Source organism: Excalfactoria chinensis, chromosome 2 (assembly GCF_039878825.1).
Source record: "Excalfactoria chinensis isolate bCotChi1 chromosome 2, bCotChi1.hap2, whole genome shotgun sequence".
Classification (NCBI taxonomy): domain Eukaryota; kingdom Metazoa; phylum Chordata; class Aves; order Galliformes; family Phasianidae; genus Excalfactoria; species Excalfactoria chinensis.
The window spans coordinates 7,276,816-7,299,031 of record NC_092826.1 but is presented as its reverse complement, the minus strand read 5'-3'; the positions used below and the strand labels follow the sequence as shown (position 1 = coordinate 7,299,031).

The following is a 22,216-nucleotide window of genomic DNA, read 5'->3' as shown; positions in this document are numbered from 1 at the left end:
TTCCCTGTGTGTGCAGAGACAGGCTGAGAACCTCACACACTCCTCCTCCACTCCCTGTCTAGTAACAAGATGTGTCTTGATATAGAAGGCATCTATTATGCAAGATTTATCTTGGGTTTCCCTGCTACCATGCATTCAAGATGTAGATAGTGTCAGCGCATCAGCTGGGTGCCTGAAGCTCAAGAGGGGCAGAAACAGAGGTGGTATATTTGCCAAAGCATAAGGCTTTTCTTCTGCAGCTATTCTGTATTAAACTGGCTTTATTTCAACCAGGATAAATGAGCAAACCTCAAAATAAATGTAAGTGATACTACATTGGAACTGGCATCCTGCCTCTACCAGCACTATACATACTGCATGCTGGGGAAGCTTAAGGTGGTCCCTGTATATCTGGCCAGCTCTGATAAGACTCTGCTCCAGGAAAAGGTCAGAGTTAAAACCAATAGAAAGAGACTAAGACAGATGCTTTAGTGCAAACCTGCAAGTCTAACACCCTCTGCTTAGCAGCACTCTTCTGACACTTGCACCCCAAGCTGTGCAGGGATTTTGCCATGAAGGAATACAGTAAATCCTAAAATAATCATAACAGGTTCCCAGAGGTGTCCAGACTGATGTCTCTGCACACTGCATCTGAAAACAAGGCAGTGTTTAGCATCTGTGTCATGACTGTACATATCATGTACACAAAAATCAGGCATTCCTCAGGGCCTTAGCACTGTAGATGTTGTGACTGACACAACTGGACAACTTTGGCACAAAAATCAACCAGAGGCATCAGTCTTCCTGGGAAGGAGATGGAGGGAGCTACTCCCTCCCCACCACTCAGCTGAGGCAGGTCATGCAGATATAGAATCATAGAATTAAGGTTTGAAACGACCACTAAGACCAACCATCCCCACCATGCCCACTAGAACACGTCCCTCAGTACCACATATACAGGTTTCTTGAACACCTCCAGGGACAGCGATTCCACCACCTCCCTGGGCAGCCTGTTCCAATTCCTCACCATTCTTTCTGAGGTTGAAATTTTTCCTAATTTAAATTAAATGTCCTCTTCCACCCGGCAGGATTCCCACCTCCATATCTCACTTGCTGGATTAATAATCTGTGTTCCTAAAGGGAACAGATCTGCTTGTAAAGTAAATGCTTTACATCTCAGGGTTGTAACTCTTGGAAGTACCTTCAAGATTCAAGGCAAAGGATCTGGATCACAGGGAAGTTGGCCTCTGTGTAACCCTCAATAAGGCCTTCAAAAAGAGATCCATTCATGCACATTGAAGTCCTTTACAGGATCTGGTTCTGGCTGATGTATGACATACATACATGATAGCTACCAGCAGAAGGAAAGAAGCAAAATAATCCCCTAACATTAACACATTTCAAAAAAGTCATAGAACAGCTTGGGTTGGAGGGGACCTTAAAGATCATCTACTTCCCTCCCCCTGCCATGGGCAGGGTTGGTAACCACTAGCTTACCTAATAGCTTTAAGAGATGCTCCATCAGCATCCAAAAGAAAGACTGTGAGTTGGAGTGGGGCCCCAGGGAGGAGCACAGTTTTATCAAGTACATCTAGATGAACTCAGCTATTTTTCATGCATATTCATCCTCAAGAAACATATCACTTTCTCTAAATGTTAATGATGACTTTTTTCCTGCACTATGGAGTAGGCCCTTCAACAGATCTGAATCCTGCAGGTTTGCTTGGTGAAGAAGTTGCCGTGGGAGGCTGCTGTCCTCCAGCATGGGTGGAATCTGTCATTTCTGTCATTTTCCAAGACTACCATGAGAAGGCACCTCACCCAAGCTGCAAGATGAAGTATCTCAATCTGGAAACTATTGTGCTTCGCAGGATTATTTCCACACAGCCGGAGGTAGGAAGCCCACTCTAAATGATTTTTTCTTGGGTAAAAATGAGTTAAATGGGTTACAATTAGTTAAAATGACCTTTAAGTCATTAATTTGTAAATAAGGTTATTTCTGAGTGCATCTGCTTTCAATTTCTCATCGTTTGAAATCTAAAATGAAAGCATTATTAGGGGATAAGGGTCAGCCAACTGGCTGGCAATGAACCCACCTGGAACAAAGTGATCTCAAAATAAACTTTTTTAATGAGAAGGATGGCGAAAAGCCAAGCAGAAGCTACAGAGGATACCTCATTAAAGAAATTGATAAGCCTAAGTCGGGTCAATCTGTTTAAGTAACTCAATGGCTTCAGTCAGATAGGAATAGATCTGTTTAATTTGCCTCCAGCAAAGCAGCAGCATGGAGGAGGAGGAGCCCTGGAGGTGAGCCTTGAGCTCACCGTGGAAGTTGGATTTGCTCACTTGGAAGAGAAATCTCACACAAAGCAAGCAGAGGCAACTGCAGGCAGGGAGTAAATCCATGGTGTGCACCATGGGACCTCTCCTGTTCTGCCAGCCTGAACTGAGGGCGTAAGGCTGGCTGCAAACACCCGCCAGGCAAACATAGAAAGTAAACTTCAACATGTGAGCAAAAGCACTTTTCTTTTGCACCTTTGCAGCCCTAGGAGAGGTTCAGCAGGAGCAAGTGAGTTGATACTCTGCTGGAACAAAAGCTCAAAATCTGGTTCTCATTTTCAAAGGCCAGCCCAGGGGCCTCGAACGGGAAAATAAATTCTTGCAACGAAGAAAGACCATGCTGTGAACTGAACAGCATTGCCTGGCTTCTGTCAGGATGTCCTCTCTGTTTTCAGCCTGTGCTGATGGCAGGGTTATCACTGCTTCAGGACTTCCGTAATGCTGAGTACAGCACAGCCACCAGCATCCAGCCAGGGGACTGCCAGTAGCCAACAGCATCTTGCTAATGACTGCTGTGCACCAGGCAATGGATCAGCAGGCATTAGCAAACCGCTGCTAAGCTACGAGACCCCCTTTGCAGGTAGAAGGATGACCTCACTGATATATCTTGAGGGCTGATTTCCCCACTGAGCAGAAATACAATGTCTATAAGTAATTGCAAAGTTTGGTAATAGGTAAATAAGAATTTTGCTTTTGAGAAAAAAAAGTCCAACGCTGGTTTTATTAGACAGATCTCAGGAGCAACCCAATAGGAGGTTTTGTCAAGCTTGGACTTAACTCTACTCTCAAAAATGATGTGTAATGAATTATCATGATGATTAACAGCCAGACACAGCATAAACGGAGTCCCTGCCACCCAGGCTTCAACCAAACAGTAAGCTTTATAATATATGAGCATATATAGTAATGAATTAGCATGTCACTCCCAGGCTTATGTTCCTTGCAGGCATACCCAGAGGGGTTTGGTGCATGTCAGCAGCCCCAGACATTAAATACCCTTCAGAAAGGCCTCAGAAATCTCTGAAGAGAGCATCAGATCTTAGCATTAGGAATTTCACCTCAAAGCTTCTCCTGCTGTAACAAAGCCACTTTCCCTTTAAAAAGTGAAATGAGAACACCCCACCTTCCTGCTCCACCTGGAAAGGTAAAGTGTTGCTGAAACACCGTAACGACAACATGCATCTCCTCAGTACAGCAGCAATTCACAAGCTGAAAACCTGAAGCTCCAAAGTCAAAGTGAAAACTGCTTATATGGAACCCAGTAGAATATATAGTACCCAGAAAAAAGGCTTCAGCAGGGATATGGGGGTTCTGGGGGTCTTTGTCCTGCACCAGTATTGCCTGCCCTACACAGGGCAAAAGGACCCCAAACCCCGACTGCCTACCCTAGTGCCATCCCCTATGGGATGAACACAGGAGTGATACAGGTTAGTGGGGAGAATAATTTTTTGGCTAGATGATCACTGCAGATCATTAAGCTGTTCTCCTCCAGCTGGATTTGTTGTTGATTCAACAAAGGAAAGCATAGACGGCTCAGGAGCAGCCAAGCCTGTGCAGAGCGGTTATGTCAAACAAAAAACAGTCACTGTAAAATCAGAAGGAAGCCACAGACACTTATTTTCTCTTATACCTGCAAAACTGGAACCAACTTCCCTTTTCTCTTAATGGAAAACTTGCAGATGCAGAGCTGAGGGAAATACCGCTCCTTGTATTACCCATACTGAAAGCAGATATTCAAAACATTTCACCTTGTCCCAAACTTCACTTCCTGGAGTTTCACCTATTTTGATTCAGCTATTCCCTCGGGCTCTGCAGTTTCTCTTCTGTATAGTAAAGCAACCAGGAGGGGGGAAAACCTGAGGGTTTCCTGAGAAGGCAGCTCCAAGCAGCAGCTGTTCACCTGGGCAGGGTGCAGAGGAATTGCATCGCATGAGCAAAGAGAGATGGGTGATGTGCATCTGCAGAGCCTGGGTTTGTCAAATGACTTTTTCAGGGCTTGGTGCCATAAGGAAACAGAGATAATCCACTAAAAGAATTCCACATCAGTACGGAACTGCCAGATGCTTCCTGTGCTCGAGATTTCAGGGTGGGAAGACTATGTATGAGGACACAGGATCAACACAGTCATCGGCAGCAGGCTGGGAAAAAAGACAATGTAAAAGCACAGCTAAGGGCCAAGAGCTCTGTGCTGGGAAGACATCGCTCCCTGGGGAGAAATGGCAGCGACCAGCATACAGCAAGTCAGCCAAGTGCAAAGCCACACAGAGAGCAGTTCGGGGATGAATGAAACCAGATCCTCATCAATGGCTCAGTACAAGCCTCAAGAATAAGGAGAGCATCCCTCTGAAGCAGACTTAGCATTCGGAGCAACTCAGAATGCCAATGGACTTGATGTAAAAGCTATAACAATAATAATTAAATAATAAAAGAAAATTATGTAGAAGATTTTGTTTGGCTTTTTGGATGCATCTGCATTTTCACAGTCTAAGGATACATCCATCCCAGTCATCCTAGACCTCAGAAGAACTGCCTGCAACTTGTTATTATTTTTACATACAGCTTTAAACAACCCAAATTAAGTAATTAAGCCAACAGTGCCTTCAGCAGACATTTGAGCTTCTTGTGATCAGACTTTCCAGTTACATCATGTGCTCTTCAGCCACGTCTTCTACTTCCTCCAAGTATTTCAGCATCTCAGATGATTTTAGGTTACATCATATCTAAGGCTGTAGCTGTCCAGCTCATCACAAACATGCTGAACGAGCTGAACACATAGAGGGACACAGAGCGAAGCTCTGAAGAGCTGAAGTGTGATGCAGAATCCAAAATCTCAATGAGAATCATGTTTTCACATCCCATGGCTGCATTTGCAAGCTAGTCGTCCTTTTACTTCTCTATAGATCGATCAATATGCTTAGCCTTATTTTTTTATGTATTTAGATATTAGCAGGGAGGAGAACTGACGTTTCACTACTAGAGAAATTTTCCTCCTGCATCCCTCTATCTCTTCCTGAGAAAAGCCAATAAAAGCTTTCTTGCAGTGACAGTGAACATGTGTAAGACCAACAGGGCTATCAAATTAAAGGCAAACCTGTTATAATATCACTGGTGACTTGCATACACCGCAGAAGCATCCCACTGAGAAAAGAGCTCATGCGTGCTCTGCTACAAAGCATGACAAAAAAAGCATCTAGACGGTGTGAACAAAGGGAGGCTGCCACAGAAATTACAAATGATCAGATGTTTTTGCAGAAGAAATTCCTTCCTCGGGTTATCGTCAGCAATTGGTGCTTCAGATCATCAGCAGAAAGTTGTGAAAAGCCCTTTTAAGACAGTAAAAAAAATCTCCTCCTCAACCTTTTGGAGACAGCAATACAGAGCAAAGCATGAGATTCAGCGCCTGACACACCACGTACACTTTTCTGGCTTACTCAAACCTGGAGTGCAGCATCAAGTTTCAGGGTCAGGCATTGGAAAAGCAGCAACACCTCTCCAGAGTTCAAATGTTGCTATTCTTTCACTTCACTTGCAGCAACTCTGGGCTGGGTAGACCTCAAACTATGATGTCATAAAGTGTTACTTTGCACCTGGATTGATCCATTCCCTCACCCAAGCATCTTTTACCAGTCCAGGGTCATCCTGGCTATATTTAACCTCTGCTTTCATAGTTTGGCAGCCAGCAGTATCCCATTTTGAGACGTCCTCCATCCTCATTGCCAAGCAGATCCTCCAGGGCCACCAAATCCTGCTGAGGGCCGCTTGCTCTCATCACACTGCCAACCACATGCTGTTACTTGCTACCACGGCTGCTACCTATCAAGAGCTCTCAGTAAGACACATTCACTCTTCTTATTTAGTATAGTAAGGCTTATAAGGTTATAGCTTACAAAACCAAAATAATTTACATAAGACTTCCATACGTCAAGAGCTTAGGTACTATAAATCTACCTGTCTAAAGGGGGCACACTTTTATTTTATAAATAGATGTATTTACAACCAAGTAAGTATTAAGCTCACTAGAAACATTGTTCTGGCACATTTTAACATCTCATCAGTCATGTTTGCACAGCATGGGATATGGAGAATCCTTAAAAAGAGAGGAAAAAAAACTAACCCATGGTGTTATTTGTGCTACCAGAGTCTTCCTACGCTGCACATTCAAATGTTCCCTGTATTTCTTCATTATTCCAAATGTTTGGCATCTGCGACCTCTCTATGGAATAAAGTACCTGCGTTTAAACTCTTCAATAGCAGATGACTAAGGATTTTCAGTACTTCAGAATGTAGGCCCAGCCAGCTCTGTTTCAAAACTGTTTAATGTGATAGCATATTTGCAAATGGGATAGAAAAGAAAAATTAATACCAGATAAGCTCTGAAGGAGATAGAATGTAGGAGTTCCAGCCCGTGTCTGGCAAAACCACACCAAAGAAAGCTGTTTCCCAAGTCTTGCATGCAAACATCTTCAAGCCAGTGTCCTATCTAAAAATCCATTTAACTTGTTCTACAAATGATCAAAGTCTCTATTTACCTAAACTCTACAAACTCTTTCAAGGGATGGAATTAGGGATTGTACCACAGGTTTCTGCTGGAACAAAAACAAAGCAAATGTTATCTTTTGTACCTGACACTGCAGGTCACAAGTCTTCATCCCATGATTATGCAACAGATAAGATGCACTCAGACCAACACTGTCGCTGAAACCAACCTTTTCAGAGCAGTGGCAACACCAGTACTGCAAGTAGAAGGGCCAAGTGTTGCCAGATTTTGTTGTAAAGCTCAGTTTGGGAGCAGAATGTGTTACAGACATATTCTGGGTATTTCATAAATAACATATGTCAGCTAGCTAGAAGTGTTTTTCCTTCAGTCAAGGATGGATAGCTGGATAATCTCACCTGCTCTGAGACATATCTTGTATAGAGGAAACCTGTACTCAGTTTGCCCAAGTGTTCTAGATAAACTTGTGTCTATTTTCCTTTTCAGTATGTTAGAAGTTAGATGCTTCTATATTTATTGTTTTAGTTTGGGGCCTTTATCCAACAGATCCTGCTACTTCTTTTTATTCCCACCTATGACATGGTTCACTTTTCCTTTGTTACCTGATGGATTGTCACCGCATGGGGAAAAGGAAGGAGAAAGTAATGACATAAAGCAGATTTAAACTTAAAGTTTACTCTTCTTTGCCTGTTTGAGGCTGCTTCAAGCATGAATTCACTGCTGCTGCTTAAGAAAAACACTCCCCAATTACCCAAGTGACTCAGCTTCTGTGGAGAGACTGCTGGCTGTCCATCATGTGCCAGCACACCACACATCCATGCTTGCAGCAAGAACTTCATTCCTGATCTGTAATCTTACATGGACTGCACGGCTTTGAAGAAACCACAATTTAATATATATATATACACATATATGTATTTTAAAAAGAGAGATTTTAAGCTCATTCTTCCGTTTCAAATGGGTTCTTCCTCTAAGACTTAAATTCAGATACAGAAGCTGAGATTTTAAACGTGTACATACATTTCCAATCCAGCTCACACGATCATTAGCAGTATTAAATCAGGAAAGAATCCACTATGAAACACAGTCATCTGGTACCAGCAAAGCGTGCTGGCATTTCTAACGTTCTGAGAGGGGCTGGCACTCCAAGCCAGAAGATAGCAGAGCTTTTCAAATTCTGCTCATTATTTGCTTCGCAGTGACACAAGAAGCAGCGAGGACTTTAATCTGTAAATAATCTTTCCCTTGTGGATCTGGAAAAGATCTACATGAAAAAAAACTGCATTTTTTTTTCCCTCTATGAAATGCTTCATTAAAGTACTGCTCGCTCAATAACAAGTTTGAGGAGACAAAAAAAAAAAAAGAGAAAATGTTTTTGTATGAAGGCAAAACTCCTGCACCTCTTTCTTCTTATGCTATAAACAGCTTTCTTGAGTTGCAGGAGATTGGACTTTGCATAAGAATGCTTCACTGAAAGAGAGGGAAAAACAATTCCTAAACACTAGGGAGGAATTAAGAGGAAAAATGTGCAAGATAGCCAGATGAGCAGCTAAGTGCTCTGACGCCTTGATCTCGCACATCAAATAGAATACATCTGCTTCCCTCCTCCTACAAGTGCCCTCCCCAACAGGGCACAGATATCCAACGTCAGACCGAAGCCTTCCTAGGGATCTTTTCCTTTGCTATCTCTCCCTCCACTTGCTCCTTCCTGCAACACATAACAGATTGGGTACAGGACAGCCCTTCAGATTTGAGTCTTAATGCTGTTCATCAGTGTGATTGATTGGACCTCAACAAAAAGACTGTGTAATGATAATTTCAGAGAGAAGGAGGATTAATTTGGGTGTGATGCTGCGAATCAATCTCCATTTCAGAGTAATTAACTCCAGCCACTTCAAGAGCTGCAACACAGACTGCACTGCTGCAGGTACCCACAAAGAGCTGTAGAACCCAAAAGGCACCCATGTGTCCCACATCTCTCATGCAGACATCACTGGTGTCCAGAAAAAGCTGGGGAAAGAGCTAAGAGCATATAGCAGATGCCCTTGGTCTCTGGGTTACAAGACACGTCTCTCTAAGTTAGTGACTCTGGTGAGGCATTGGAACAGTCTGCCCAAGGAAGAGGTAGAATCACTGTCCCTGGAGGTGTACGGCATATGTGTAGATGTGGCACTGAAGGGCACTGTTCAGTAGGCATGGTGGGATGGGTCGGCAGTTGGACTAGATGAACTTTGAGGTCTTTCAAACCTTAACGACTGTATGATCAATCCAAAGCTCTAACAATTTCTTTTCAGCTTTGGAACTAGTTCTGTGATGAGAAGACAAGCAACAATGTTTTTTAAGTATGGAATCCCTGTTTTTCCACACATGTAAACCACAATAGTAACCACTCAGGTATCCCACAGCAATGCAAGCTATGGGTTCTGTAACTAAAAAAACAGAGTGAAATCCTGGCCATAGCAAATTTGGTAAAGCTACAGACTGAAGTAGCAACGCAATAGTCTGATTTGTTGTGGCTGGTTTTATTAAGGGTACTGGAAGACACATCGATGATTCTGACTTAATGGTTAAGAGCAGTAAATCAATAGTTTGGGCCAAATTATGTTCCTATTTCAGTTCATTTAGATCTATGAAAATGAACTGAATTACTCAAGATCTTTATATACACGTAATATAGCTGGTTCATTTTTGGCATCGTGGTCTGCGGGTACTCATTATGGAAGCCAAACCACAGGCTCGCTCCAGATGGCTTGTCTCTACAACACAGCATGCATCCAAGGCACTTTACAAACTAATCACCTACTGATCATATCCTTTCAATTAAAAATTACTCAATATTTCCAAGTGCTGTCATCCATTTTAGAAATACCAGAAAATTATGAGGTGCTTGGCCAACGAAATGCAGCTTTTTCTACGTTATAAAATCGTCAGCTAAACATTACCCAGTTGGGTAAAGCAGCACAGTTCATATGTGGCACAGGCTGCATTCACAAGTTTCTCCACCCCTACATCTGCTGTAGTGTCAGCCTTTGCAAGACCATCTGAGAGCAGAGAAACTGGGAAAAAATGCCTCTTACTCTACATAGGAGATACAGGTGAAGAGAATCATAGAATGGATTGGGATGGAAAGGACCATCCAGTTCCAAGCCCTACTGGGTGCTGGTTGCCACCCACCAGCTCAGGCTGCCCAGAGCCCCATCCAACCAGGCCTAGAATGCCTCCAGGGATGGGGCACCCACAGCTTCTCTGGGCAGCCTGTGCCAGAACCCTGAGCACCCTCTGAGTAAAGACTATCTTCCTAATATCTAACCTAAATCTCCTTTCTTTTAGTTTAAAACCATTCCCCCTTGTCCACAGAAACTTAATTCCATCAAATGGCTAGAGCTCCAAAAGAAAATCCAGCTCCTGGCTGTCAGTTCAGAACAGCAGGCAATGAAGGTAAATTATGACTGACAAAACAGCAGACTTCTGTACTCACTGCACAGAAAATTAAGAGTATTCTCCAGTCAAATGGCTGTGCGTATCAAATTTAGTAGCACAAATTACATCGTGGCACATAATGCCATAGCCCCATACAACCATGCTCTCAGCCAGGAGCATATGTTTGTACAGGATAAGCGACTCCACACAAGCAAAATCTTCCTGTACTGTGCCTTTTGGACAGGTATCCCAGAACTCTGTATTTTTTCACTATGCTGGGTGAATTACAGGCTGTAGATATCATCTGAACCATAAACACATGACCCACTATGGTCATCTAAGCAATTACACATCTTGTGGGACTCATTTACCACCCTGCTGCAAATACAGTAATCAAGACGTGATTCAGTCACTTATGTCACCCATGCTTTTACTGCTTTTAAATATTAATGACCCTGATTGCCGTGTAGTACCATTGTAGCTTAAAGCTTGGAGCATCTGAAATAGTCGTGGCAATGCGAGAGTTCCCAAGAAAACAAAGTTGGCAACAGAATGCAAGAAGAAAGTATTCAAAAGAAACACTGCATGAGGCCACTCATCTTGCTTCCTGACATTATACGGCTGTTCAAACAGTGTATATCACTACAGAAAAATCGCTCCTTACAGCAAAGACAAATGTGAGTAGTTCATTTGGAAATATGCAAGGGTATATGAGGCATTAGTGACCCTAGGAAAAGTTGCATTCCACTTTCCTTCCATGACAATACAAACAGGTATGACATAAACACAGCCTTCAAAAGGAATGCATAGGCAATCGAAGTGTGAACACAGTGTATCTGCTGGGAGCTGTACAGGAGCTGGCCTTGAATACACAAAGCTGACCTGAGCTTTCCTACCCAAAGTCACCTTTGGTACTTGTCTTGGTGAACCTGTGCTAAGAAGATCAATTCCCTTCACAGTGAACAGGCATGCCATGATCTTTCTTCCACAACCCCCATATTTTTAACTAACAGCTTCCTTCCCCTCTTGGTTGAAGACTTTTTCTTCCAGATGTCACTTGTGACCACAAACCTAGTGCAATAGCTTATTTTTGCTTCACTGCTAGCAACTGTAGTCACTTCAGGTCATTAACAAGACTTGTCTGGCTGAGAAGCTTCTAGAATTACAATGAAAGTACTTATTTAATATCCTCAGACAAAAGGAACTATGCAAATAAAGAGCACTGTGATGTATCAAAGAGGGTCCTCTGATTACCATCTCTTGCTAGTCCAATAGAAGTAAACGGATTCTAGCCTTGAGTTTTTACAGTAGTTTCCTGGATAAAGATCCTGCAGTTTAAAATAAACCCTGCTAAACAAGATATAGTCCACTTAGCTCAACAAATTTAAAACAATTAACTTGTAGGGAGGCAAGCTGCTTCTTCCCTATTCACTGGTCAGCTGCTTCTAGACAATGTCTGAAGTACAGAGGCCTTCAGGCCAGATTCTGATGTTGTTCAGCATGGTGTAAATCAGGAATAATCCCTTTAGAGATTAGTAGAAGGAAGATCAGATTCAGGCTCACAGAGTTAAGTACAAACCATGTGCTAGGCTTATTCTAATTCTTCTATGCACAAAGAAATTCTCCTTCTGCACGTCCCCCTCCTACCCTGCCTAAAGCAACTCTGAGCTGAGGTTCGAAAGTGCTGCTGATAACACCCAACAAACAGACATTCATTACTGCAAAGTACTTCTGCCTGAAAATGTATTGGGCCTTGAAATTAGAATAAAATAAATAAAATAAAATAAAGAAGGTAAATTACACAGGAAGAGCACCATTTTATTTAAGATCCCTCCTGACCCCTGAACCATGAAATGAACAACAGTAACCATCTCTTACAAGAAACCAACACATTTAATTACCTTGATTTACAGTATCTGTCCCTGGTTCCAGGCATATTTCAAAGGAAAACATAAGAGGAGCTTTAGCCAGATGTAAGTAACTTCCTTGCAAAGCATCTCAACAGGTATTCCAGTGCTGACATGAATGAATGCAGGGCTATCTGAGAGTTATTCCCCTTTTGCCTTCTCCTTTGAAGCTTCAGGCAGCAACAACAACAAAAAAAAACATATCAGTAAGTCACTGTCATGATAAAACTATGCATCCCTATGCCACTGTATCAGAAGTATACAAGTTTTGCCATTCAGGATTGTGCTGATGCACCAGTCTGAGTGTGCACGTTGGGAAACCTGACATAAGAGACTATGTCTTAGTCTCTTTCCTATTGAGATCAAGATGCAGTTCCTCATTGCTTGTGAGGACTGTGAAGTTACCTGCTGAGGACAGCATGAGCCTACATAAATACTATTCTCATTTGATGTGGAGTAGTTCAGTCTCTCTGCCATGATGCTTACTGTGCTTATGCCTCCTAAAATAGCCTGCTGAGTAGCCTGACTGATGGACACCTTTAATTATGGATGCCAAGTGTGTCAAGAAGAACCAATTCTTTACTCTCTAACTCTTCCAACACCCAAGCTGCTTTCTGCAAGTCCCTGTGGCATGCCTTAAAGTTCACTTATCAGGTTTGAAATCTTTTACCTTGCACTGTTTGCAAGGAACTAGTGGCCTTCAAGGCAAACTTAATCTCACATCCCAACTATTTTGGACAGGAAGTTGAATTTCAATAGGAGCTATAAGTAGAGTACCAAGGACTGTCACCTCAAGAAAAGAACTTCCTTTGTAAAGGGGGAGGAAATCTGATGAGGTTACTCTGTAAGAAAGGAAATCTTTTCTTACCTCTAACCACACTCTTGGACAGTGATGGCAGATATATCTAGGAAAACAACTCTGCTGAACACACTGCAAACAGTCCAATTGGAACGGGATAAGGTAATCAGCATCAACGAGCTAGTTCAAAAATGTGCCATGTGTTCCAGAGATTATGAGAACTGAGATGCTTTGCAAGTCTCATTAAGCAGATGAGACTTTCAGCAATCGATTCTAACACATGTGCTGAGCAATAGCCCTGTGCTGACTCAGAGAGAAGCATCCTACCTACTCAGTCTCCTTAACACATTTCAGGCTCAAAAGAGTCCCCAGGTAATGAGCAGATCAAACCTTAATGAGCTCATTAGATATGACAAGTCTGTATTCAAGGTTACTGTGCACAACCCTATTCTGTCTTGGAGAAAGAGGTGAAATTGTCATGCAGCATTTGTTACTGATGGAAGACAGGATTAAAAACCAGACGCAGCAGTTGGTACTGGGAGCAGAAACACCTTAATTTCTTTGGAAGTCAATATTGTCAGTGCCAGCCAAAGTGATGCTGCCACGCACCTGCCCTGGAGCAGCAATCAGCTTGGAAGAAAGCATGGTAGCTCAAGGGGAGATCAGAGAGATTGATTGTGATAGCTGTAAAAAAGCAAGAGAGTTTTTAATATTCAGGAAAGTGTCAGTGCCCTAATAACAGAATTTCCATCTCTAAGAGCTACACTTGTCAAATAACACCGGATTAGACACAAGAATATCAAAAAGAGGGATCCTGCCTTTGACAAATTTGAAGCAGCTCCTTTGGTAGAGGTGAGGAGGTCAAAGGGTGATGCTCTTCAAAAATGTGCAAGTCTCACCTGCTTTTACCCTTGACGTGACCCTCAGGCACTGATGCCTGAATGTAAAATCTCATAATTAACTGAGACAGAGGTCAGCAGCACAGGAATAGGCAGTACAAGTTTCAGTAGTGCACCTCACCCTGTCCTGAAAAGCCTGTTGCTTTCTTCTGAAAGTGAAAAGATTTGCATTCCACCCTGATAACCCAACCCTTAACGAATGCATTTATGCCAAGCAAATCTGAAGCATGTACAGGAAGTTCAAGGAGAAGCTGGGACAGGGTCCCTCATTCTGCCTCTGGTCTGTTCCCTGAGGATACACCCCAGTGCCTCCTGCATGTATGCATCACAGCCAGTTCATTTCTAAACAAGACAGCAGTGGCACAAAACTTTGCTGGCAGATTACAGTCAGACTCCCAGTGTTAACTTCCACACTCAGAGACATGTCAAAAGCATGGTTGGTGGCTCCATAGGAACAATCTTGGGGCAGACTGATACCTCAAGGAAATACAGTTTTCCAAAGAGAAGCTCTGCCATATTTATTTATTTGTTCATAAAATGCAGAAAATTCCTTAGTTTCAGTGTGGTAAGATAAATTAGAGGAGTTGGTATTTTGAGCAAAGCCTCATTAAGAAATTCACGCACACACAAGTGAAGAAAGCTGGGACATTCACACTCCTGATGGCTCACCTAATGAGGATCCAAGGTTTGCTTCCTGCTGCTCTGATTTCTAACTCTTGGTCAGGCTCATTCCTGCAAGAAGAACAACCTTCTCCCCAGAAAAACAACTTTAAATGGAGCAAACATGAGGCTTGATAGGCCTGTTTGTCAATTAAAGCAATAAAAGTCCCCACAAACAGGACAAAGGGCTACTGTCTGGACTGAGGGAAACGCTTCTCCAAGAAACAGAGGCAGTGACCGCACTGATCACTTCTGGCTTCATCTGGGAATATTTCTGCCTAACAAAGCATTCTTCACCCACTGTTTCTAGGGCTAAAGGTAAAGGATAAGTATACACTCCTTTTAAATAGGCTGAAGCAAAGACACAACTAATGAGCCCCTCTTCTATTCCAACAGCAGGACAGAGGAAGAAAAGAGCATCCGATTCTCCTCTGTCTGTGCAAAAGAGGCAGACATCCCAATCCAAACAAGCTGAGATGGCAATTGCAGCCTATTGATTCTTTTCCATCCAAACCTCCAGTTTTTTCCCTATTAAAAAATCCTAAATTGAATCTCACTTACATAGTAGCTTACTCAGCCAATATTTACACTCGACCCAGTATTGCCAAGACACCCCTGAGATGCAGAAAGGTAACTGATTCAAAACTCCTTTGTTTCCCAGCTACCAGCAAATATTTTAACAAATTCTGCAGCTACTGTACAGTGTCGTGTATTTTTGGATTGTTGGGTGGAGAGGAACCTGATGTTCAACAAAACCAAGCATACAGTCCTGCATCAGTACAGGGCAGGGGATGCCCTTCTGGAGAGAAGCTCTGCAGAGGAGGACCTGGGTGTTCTGGTGGATGACAGGTCCATTCAGCCTGGAGAAGACTCAGAGGAAACCTTCATTAGCAGAGGGATTGGACTCAATGATCACTAGAGCTGTCTTCCAACCCCTGTAATTCTGGGATTCTGTGACCTCCTGCTCCTTTACTCCTTTACAAACAGGCTCAACTGGGCATCTATGTTCAACCCACGATGGTGTGGTTTAACTGTGAATAGAGCAGAAGCGTTTCAGTTGGAGGGGGCCTACAAAGATCAAGCTCAAAAGAATGACCATTTCAGGGCTAACCAAGAGTTAAGCACATTATTGAGGGCATAGCCCAACTATCCACTGAACAGTGATAAGCATGGGGAATGCATCACCTTGCTAGGAAGCTTGTTCCAGTGTTTGAGCCTCACCATAAGGAAGCATGTTTCCTAACACCTAGTCTGAACTGTGAACATTATGTTAAATCACAGCAGCATTTGGAAAGCTTATATATATTGACAGTAACTTTTCTTTTTCTCTAAAAACTTCCAGGGTTTTCAATGACCATGAGAAAAATAAAGTGTCTGAATCACATTTATCTCCTGTAACTGAAGAGATCTGAATCAGCACAGGTTTCCCTCTGTCTGAACTATATAAGTGTCCTTAAATATCTTATAGTGCACAAATCTTACAGGTGAATGAAACACTTCCAGTCCCTCAAAGTCACCAAAGAGCACCTGAATATTGCACACTACTATGTAAACAAATCTTATCAAACCCAACATGCTGGCTTGCAGAAAAGTCTGTCTGTAATCAGTACACTCTTCAATGGGTTTGATTATGTTATCTCCCAGTATGCACAGAGAACCACAGAATCACAGGGGCTGGAAGGGACCTCAAGAGATCACTGAGTCCAACCCCTCTGTTAAAGCAGGAACCCTACAGTAGGTCGCACAGGTAGGTGTCCTGCTGGATCCTGAATATCTCCATAGACGCAGATTCTACAACCTCTCTGGGCAGCCTGTTTCAGTGCTCTGACACCCTTACTGTGAAGTTCTTCCTCATGTAGTTCAAGACACATGCATGTTACTGCCCTAGCAAGCAGAATTAATTGGCCATGGAGATGGCTCTAGCAAATGTAAACCTTTTATGGTGCTCACGCATCCTGCTACCACATTACAGGTGTTTCCTCCAACTTTTCTGGTCTGAAGCTTTTTCTTTTTAACTTTTACATAAGTATTTTTGCGATATTTATATAAAATCTTTGGCAGTTGCAGAGAGTGAATGACAGAAATGCTTTCTGTTGCCCTATAGGATCTCAGGAGCCAAGCCAGCAAAAGCAGTGCACCAAGAGCCAACTGGACTAAGTACCAAACTGCACAATCTTTGCAGCACAAGTATCACTATAGCAGACATAGCAGAAACTCAAATGATTTTTGTTGCCAAGCTTTTGCACAACATCAATGACTTCACTAATTCAGTGGAGTGGTTGACAGTAAATCACTGTAGACAATGTCCCTAAAGATCTCCTGCCCATTAGGCTGCAGATTTACTCAGACTTTCCCGATTCAAACTCAGGACATTACCTCAGGTGCAAAGTTTAAGTGTCCTCAGCCCTCCTGATGTCTCAGTTTGCTCTGACCATGGCTCTTAAAGGACAAAACACTGCAGAGGAAAGGGAGTAGCAGAGAGACAGAAATAGCCTACAATAGGCGGTTCTCCCATAGCAAGGAGCAATGGCGGCACAGGGACCAACGAGAGGAAGAACATATGTAAAAGAAGGGACAACAAGCAGAAGGGTACTGGAAAGGCAAGACTGAAAAACATTTCAGTGTGTGATCATAAAGAAGACAAATGGAGAGGAAACAAGGAAATCTCACCCCAAAGCTCCAAGGAAGCTCTCAGCCTCTCACACACATAATGTTTTGATGGCAGTTAGCGTGCAAAAAAAACCACACAGACTCCACCCAATATCTTTAACTTTGACCCAAACAAACAGTGTGTCACTTATGGCAGGACACAATGCCACCCACATGCCCATAGTTTGTGCTTCCTGAGAAATGTGAATGTAACCTTCACAAACCTATTCAGCAAGAATTAATGAGAAAACACGAGATGCGTGGAGCAATAGCAACTAAAGGCTCGCACTAATGCGGCCCAAGGGCAGATCATGTGAAAGGCATCACTATATCCCATCAGATTAAAGGAACTCGAGATATTGGCATGAAAGTCCTTATTGCGCCCTGACAGCTGCAGGGCACAATACAAGAGACTCATACAGACAGGTCAGCTCCAATCCAAGTTGCAGGTAGCTCAACACCGTGTTCTTTCCATACAGTTTTTGGAAGTCTCAGAGCAAAGTACTCTAGCCCAAACAAGGACTTTCTGGTGTACACCAACTGGTGTACTTTGACCCTAATATTCAGGCAACATCTTCTAAACTGATCTTTAGTTTTGCATGCCACGCTGTAAGCAGTTACCTTAAAAATAAACCCAGTTCTGGCCACCCATAGCGTTCACTGAATTTCAGCTGGAGATAGAGAACCTGATTCTTACCTAAAAATCAGGAGGTAACACCTTACACTCCCCTAGCAGGGTCATATTAACTGAGCTGGCAGACTTGATAGAATTAAATTTCTCTGTTGAGCTGGTGCAGCACTGTGATGTGTCAGCACATCCAGTACTTCAGATACGTAAGTTTAAGTCCTTGATTGAAGATCCAGCTTCCAGAAATAACGTCGTGTCCTTTAAAAGGAACAACCTTTGTTTTGGTGCATCAACAGCTAAAAAGTAACAACTTAAAGAAATACACCAATCTTGGGAAAATTTCAGTAGCAATTTATCCAGTCCAGAGGCATTTTAATCTTGCTTGCAACATTCAGCTGAATACTTAAACTTCCCTGTGCTGGCTTTTGCTCTGCAGAACTACCCTCCAAGGGGTTGGATAACAATGGCTCCAGCTCGGAGAAGTTTTAGGAACACCCAAAGTATATACAGGTACCTCCATGGCAGCAGCAGTCCTATGGCAGGCAGCAAAATATGGGGAAGGTCATGTTTGGTCCCTGTGGGCTCTGACCACAACTATCCGTTCCTCGTGTTCTGGAATTCCCAACAGTGTGTGTTGGATAAACCCAATCAACAGGAGCTTGTTGTATTTTCCATAAAGTATTTCAGTTTGCTACTTAAAAGTCACATTGAGTTCAAGATGCTGAAAGACAGATTCCTACAGGTAGAAAACTGCACTCCCCCTGTGCTCTGTGGAGATCAAATGTGCAGACCCCGAAGCCTGGGACATGGTTCACTCAGTACACTGGAGAAGACACCTACAAGGCTAAATGAATAGGGATGGATTGCAAAGGCATTTATCCACCTTGGGATAAACAGGACCAGATGTGGGAACAGATGCCCCACAGCAGAACTTGAGATGCACATGGGAGCTGCCACTTTCCTGAGCTGTAGCCTGCCTGGGTCAGTCTCTTGTCTTCAGACACAGACTTGAAGGCAGTAAAAGCAACATAAACACACACAGCAGTAGTTTGTCTGCATGTTTTCAGTCTCTTGTCCTACACAGATGTTTACTGGGGTCTGCTAACAGAAAGTTTCACACTGTGGTACCTAATTCCACTCTGACGTATTTGCATACACCTCTGACTTATCAGCATCTTCACCCAGCAGATGACAAACATTACATATTCTGGTCTACATACATCAGACAGGAGCAAAGGAATCCCTTTAACACTTCTACACACACACCCATGCTTTAACCTTTATCAGTAATCTCAGATAAGCAAGAAGATATTACTGCTTCTCTCTTTCTGATCAGATACTTCCTCCATGTTTGTCGTTTGCCCCCTAGGTGAAAACAAGCAGCTTCTGGATGCCCAGCTCACAGTTGTGATCTATGCCAACATGATACTTCTGAAATAAAAAGGAGAAAGGAAAAAAAACAAACGTGTGCTGTAAGAGAAAGGCAGGAAGGAAGGAAATCTGCCACTGATTTAACTGTCTGCACAGAAATGTTACTTCAGATGAAAAACCCACAGCCTTGCGCTCCCGTCTGCAAAGTACAGAATAGGTAGAAGGCACAGAAAACTAAGCCTGGAGCGAGGAAGGAAAAAGTTAAAGCAACTCTACTCACGGCATCTGGCCAGCAAACCCAAACAAAAACGCGTGCTTATCCAGCGTTCCTCAGCTGGCGCCATAAAAAGCTCCACCAGGTGGTGGGATTAACAGCATGTTAAATTTGCTGTGGAGCCGGATCTGCTCTTAGAAGCACATTTCTGCTTCACTACATTTCTGAAAACACTTCTGCAAGGCGCCCTTAATAAAAAAAAGGAGTTACTGCTATCATTTAATAGCAGCATTTGCAATGCATTTGGAATAAAGGATGCTGTTCTAGCCAAGAGGATGGAACTTCCATCCGCATGACCCCTGATTTCCCCTCAAATTACTCCCAGTTTTCCAGCAACAAAAAAGCAAACTGATTAGAAGAAGCAAAGCCTTACACAAAATGATGCTTAGTGTTAAAAGTTACTTTGCAGTTGCAATTCTCTTACTGTTAATAATATCAAGTTTGGAAGAAAAACTGCAGTCCAGACTGAGAGTTCCCTTCTGGTTGGGATGTGTGAAAAATTGATCCAAACAGAGCAACTCACTGTTCCCCTGCACAAGCAAACCATGCACAGAGAGCAAGCCTTAAGAACATGGAATTGGATTGTTCTCTCCTTTTGCTCCATCAGACACTGTGCTCTCACATGCTTGTAGCACAAAAGTGCAACACAAGGATGTCTGACAGAAGCATACTTTAAAAACCCAGTGTTAAAGAGATCAGAAGCTGCTTGGGTAGGGCTACAAAGCACGGCTTTGTCATTGCTTAGGATTTAAACCTGCTGAAATGTCACCCCCCAGCAGCACCCAAATGAAACAAATGGAGTGAGGAAGTGGGAGGGGGACGCATCAACAAGTTCCCGGTGGACCAACACGGGGGTTCTACCATCTCCAGGATAAGCAAGAAAGTAAGTGCAAAACAAGAAAACAACTCACAGACCCTTTTAATTCACACACAACCATTCATAAGCCTCAAAATTCAAACTCATTCACAACCATCATGTTCCCAGAAGGGACCAGAAGCTCAGCTAAAAGCGGGAGAGGGGGACTGGGGCAAACTCCAGCTTCTAACTCAAGAGAAGCTCTGTTAAGGCATCACAGCAGACAGCACCCCGTGGGCTTTGGGTCAGGCCCTAAAAATAGAGAAGGGGTGAGGATACAGGCAAAACATCACACGGGATACTAAGTGGGGATCCAAGTAGAGACCAAGTATTCCCGAGCAAATGCTCTGCACAGAGTCAGCCCTCCAGCTAAAGCCATGTGCATAACATAAAGCCATGTGCATAGGAGGAGAGTGCATTCCCAGCTGTCAAGTGGCAGGAAGGCTCAGGTAAGGGGCAACACTTCTTTGTGCCTTATGTCAACGAAGAGCACCAATGCTCATAAGGAACACACGAGGATGGGATCGAAACAAAAGGTGGAGTGTCTTTTTCATATCCTCAAATTTCCTGTCTCTTTTCCATGCTGAAATTTAATTTCCTTTTCCAAGAGAGCTTCAGGAGCTTATTAAACAGACCCAGAAGATTACAAGGGCTTTGTCACCCTTCCAATCTCCCCAAAACGATCCATAGTAAGGGAGGTTCTCCCTTCACACGTGTACCCAGCAGGCAAAGATATAATTCTTACTTGCGACTATATATGAATGAGTTCTTTTGGAGTATTTAACACAGAGGAACTCAAGCTTTATCAAGAGTTGTTAAAGAAAAAAACCCAAAGACATCTCAAATGAGTCGATTTTGACCGTTTTCATTTTCACTCAGCCTAAGATCCACCTCCACCACGGCACGCACCAACTGTTGGCTGGAGGAGACACCAAGAGAGTCATACGAACACCTGACAAAACTGCTGACCTCGAAGATTAGTTATTTACACTACGCTGGAAATTAATACTGCCGGCGGAGATGCGCGGGTACCAAAGGTCCGCTTCCTTCCTCTAACGGAGCGATACCGGCACAGCGAGGGGGGAAAAAAAAAAGAAGCAAGCAAGCAGAGACAAAAATAATCGTGATCATAACAGACAAGCGGGTGCGGGACTGAGGCAGGCGGGCGGCTCGGGGGCGGCGGGCGGGACGCGGAGCGGCCCCGGGGATGTCCTGAAGTTACGCCGCTCTCGCCTCCCCCGCGACCGCTCCCCGCGGGGCGCTCCCGGCTGCGCTGGCGCTGCCTCCCCGCAACGGAGCGGGCGCGGCGCCGGAGCGGCTCTGTCTGCTGCTGGGCGAGAAGAGAAATAACCCCCAAATAAAGAACTTAATGAGGAGCCGGGAGGGGTGGTGGCTTCCGCCGCGCGTTTGCAGCGGGGTGAGCGGGATTTGCAGGTAAGCGGGAGGGAAGGAGGAAGAGGAGGAAGGCGGAGGGGTCCCGCGGTACTCACGGCGGGGCGCGGAGGGCCGGCGGGCGGCCAAACCCCATGGCCGGCTATGGGCGATCGGCGCTGCGGCGCTGCTGCTGTCGCTCCTGCTACTGTTAGTGCTGCCTCCGCTGCCCGCGGAGCCGCTCCGGGCGCCCCGTCCCTCCCCTTCCCTCCCTCCCGCCCGGCCTCCTGCCCGGCCTCCTGCCCGCTCATATAGCGCGCCCCCAGCCAGCCAGCCACGTGGACGGCGCGGGGCCCCGCGGCTCCTCCTCGGAGCTGGGCAGGGCGATGCCCGAGCGGCCCCCACCGTCAGCCGCCTCCCGGAGGCTGTACGCGGGGCTCCGCTGTCCGGTGGGCTCCGACACCGCCCCCTCCCCACCCGACGGTCGCTACCTGCTCCCCAGGTCATCACCGCTTAGTGCCTTCCATCCACCCCCATCGCGGGGACACCAAGATTGCCCTCGTAGGGA

The 22,216-nt window shown here is 44.2% G+C and overlaps 1 protein-coding gene across 1 annotated transcript in view; it reads right to left on the bottom strand.

Annotated features, from left to right (window-relative positions):
- ST3GAL1 (ST3 beta-galactoside alpha-2,3-sialyltransferase 1) overlaps positions 1-21,900 on the bottom strand; it is a 68,491-nt gene extending 46,591 nt beyond the window's left edge. Inside the window, exon 1 of the mRNA XM_072328840.1 lies at positions 21,768-21,900. The gene's annotated coding sequence lies outside the window, so the exon portion shown is untranslated. The remainder of the gene's footprint in view (positions 1-21,767) is intronic.
- Between the last annotated feature and the right edge of the window lie 316 nt (positions 21,901-22,216).